The sequence below is a fragment of the Orycteropus afer genome, unplaced genomic scaffold (assembly GCF_000298275.1).
Source record: "Orycteropus afer afer isolate SDZICR_OR568_19922 unplaced genomic scaffold, OryAfe1.0 scaffold00212, whole genome shotgun sequence".
Lineage (NCBI taxonomy): Eukaryota > Metazoa > Chordata > Mammalia > Tubulidentata > Orycteropodidae > Orycteropus > Orycteropus afer.
In genome coordinates, this window is record NW_006921799.1 from 1,855,837 (window position 1) to 1,859,209 (window position 3,373).

Genomic DNA, 3,373 nt, shown 5'->3' on the forward strand with positions numbered 1-3,373 from the left:
GCTATGAGTCGGGTCCGACTTGATGGCACATAACAACAACAACAGCAACAATAACAACATATATTTGGAACAGTCTATTCTATAAGGACATTGTCCTGTTTTCCTCTCCATTTTGGGAGTTTTGTACCTAGAACTTTTATTCCCTCTATTTGCTTTGTTGCTGGTGTCATGTGCAGATTGACTTCCTTATTTCTTTGTGTACAATGTTTTGTGTTCTTATTTTGAGCATCTATTTCTGGTTTGATTTTAGTGTTGATGTCATGTGTCCTGACTTTCATTTGTTTTTCTCTGTTGTGGGTTCTCTATTGGAAGGACTCCCTCAAGCATTTCTTGTAGGGTTGGTCTAGTTTTCACAAAATCCCTTAATTTCTGTTTGTCTTGCTTTCACCCTCATATTTGATGGACAATTTGGCTGGATATAGAAGTCTTAGTTGGAAGTTCTTTTCCTTCAGTGCTTTACATATGCCATCCCATTGCATTCTTGACTCCATGGTTTCTGCTGAGTAATCAGAACTAATTCTAATTGTTTGTCCATTGTAGGTGGCATTTCTTTTTTTCCCAGGCTGATCGCAAAATTATTTCTTTGTCTTTGGTTTTGGAGAGTTTGATTATGATATGTCTTAGTGACTTTCTCTTGGAATCTATCCTGTACAGGGTTTGTTGAGCTTCTTGGACAAATATCTTTTCTTCCTTCATGGTATGGGGATAATTTTCTGTTAGCAAGTATTTCACAATTTTCCCAGTGGCTTTTTTCACCTCTTTTTGTTCTGGTATTCCAATAAGGCATATGTTGTTTCTTTTCATGTCATTCCATGTAAATCTTAGGTTCTCTTCATTTCTCTTAAATCTTTGTTCTGATTTTTTCTTCATACAGGCTGATGTCAAGGGACTTATCTTCTAGTTGGGAAATACATTCTTCAACCACTTCTTGCGTATTCTTCTGTGCTTTTACTGTGTTGTGTAATTCAGTAATTTTAGTGGTCATCTTCTAGATTTCTAACTGCTGTTTTTGTATGAGTTCTGAATGTGTATTAATCTTGTTATTTTGTTCTTGAATGATTTTCCTGAGTTCTTCCAGGGTACTGTCTGTGCTGTCCTTGATTCTGTTTGAGGTTTCCCTTAAGCTCTTGTAGAGTTCTATAAACATATCTTCTACATTCCTTCTTGGATATTTCTATTGCCTCTTCTTCCTCTATGTTTAATGAGATTTTTTGTTTCTATTGTGTTATCCTGTGTTTTTTTTTTTGTTGTTGTTGTTGTTGTTTGTTTATTTGATTTGAGGTTGCCTGTTGTTTCTAAGACATTTTGAAGTTGTTGCTTTAACTGTTATGTATTGATTTGTTTCACCTTGATTTTATGGTTAAATACTTTTGCAAAGATGGAGCTGTTATATTTTATTTTATTTTATTTTGGTTATTAATTCCAGTGGGCTGGGTTGCTCTGCAGTTTTCTTTGTGTTGATGGAATCACTGTGGGGAATGTGGATGCGGGTCTCTGTTCATCATGAAGGGGATTTAGAGTTGGGAAGAGCAGGTGTTGTGGTGGCTTAATCTGATTCTCCTACTGGGTGAGGCAGGGGAGATGGGGAAAAAAGAGGAAGAAAAGAATAAGGGGGAAAAAAAAAAGCTCCAGTAGCAAGTCCCTGATTTCTGTGTTTCCGTGGTTACCATTGGTTCTTGGGTTTTGTTTGGAGTCTGCTTGGGATGGCTACCAATGATGACATTTTGTTATTACTCACAGACCTGTAGTTCAAAATCAGCAAAGATCCTAGTGGATAGGGGGTCACTACTTTCCACTTGGACCAGACAGGCACAAAAACCCTGTACTCTAGACCACTCTGTGCTAAAAAGCTGTCCTGGAAGAGCTGGATCCTATCCTTGCACTGTGAGCTCATCCCACGGCCCCCCTACTTATAGTGTGTTTCCTCCTTTCTCCCTTTCTGCTCCCAGCTCAGCGGCAGCCTGAACCAGAGGGATTTCTGCTCTGTTTCTCAGAAATGTTGCCCACTTACTCAGCTCAGTTCCCAAGGTTACTGTCAGAAGCTGCTGTTGTGGGTCTTCTGAGTCCCCAAAGCCACCATCAGCTCCCTGGTTTCCTTGCTTTCTTATTTCCTCCACAGTTTTTTCTGGTATTGTTTAAAGAGTTTATTGCTTTGCCATCTCACCTTCTTGCCTACTACCAGGCAGGTTCTTCTTCCCGCCCTACCCCCCACCCCAGGCTGTTTTTTTTTTCCCCCTCCTTCTCCATTATATCTGATCTTCTCTAACTTAATGAGCTGTTGACAGTCCCAGAATCCCTGCTTCAAACTGCTACACCTAGTTTTTCAGGCATTAAGATGTTAGAGGGAACAAATGTGTGGGCTACAGATAGGAACCATCTTCCTCTCCTGTCCCAATATTTTGTTATGTTATATTTTCATTCTCATTTGATTCAAGTAACTTTTAATTTCAGTTTTTTATTTCTTCTATTACCTAGTTGTTTTTGCAAAGGGTGTGATGCAGTTTCCATGTTTTTGCTCTTTTTTCCATTGGTCTTCTTAGTGCTGTTTTCTAATTTTATAGCATTGTGATCTGAGAAGATGCTTTGCAGTATTTCAATGTTTTTAAATTTATTGATGCTTGCTTTGTGGCCTAACATATGGTCAATCCTGGAAAATGTTCCATGTGTTCTTGAAAAGAATTTTGCTGTTGTTATGTGAAGTGCCCCGTAGATGTCTTTAAGGTCAAGTAGGTTGATCGTATTGTTTAGATCTTCTGAATCTTTGTTGAGTTTCTTTTCATTTGTCCTATCTTTTATTGAAAGTGCTGTGTTAAAGTTTCCTACTATTACTGTGGAATCATCTAGTTGTCTTTTCATTTCTGTTAAAGATTGTTTTGTGTATGGGGGGGCTCTTTCAGTGGGTGCATTGATATTTATTACGGTTATGTCCTCTTGTTCAAGTAATCCTTTACTCATTATATATATAGTGTCATTCCTTATCTCCTATGGTCATATTTGTCTTAAAGTTTATTTTATCAGAAATTAATATTGCCACTCATGCTCTCTTTTGGTTGCCATTTGCTTGGTGTATCTTTTTCCAACCTCTGATTTTTGGTCTATTTTTGTATTTGTGTCTAAAATGAGTCTCTGGTAGACAACATTTTGATGGGTCATGTTTTCTTATCCAGTCTGCAACTCTTAGTCTTGAGTGGCACATTTAATCAATTTACAGTCAATATAATCATTGACAAGTTTGAATTTATTTATGTCATTTTGTTACGTTTTTTGTAGTGTTGCTGATTGCTTTGTTCCATATAATTTTCTGTGCTCAGCTTATTTTATTTATAAGTTGTGTTATCATCACCTTCATTTCTATTGCTTTAATATTTGCTAA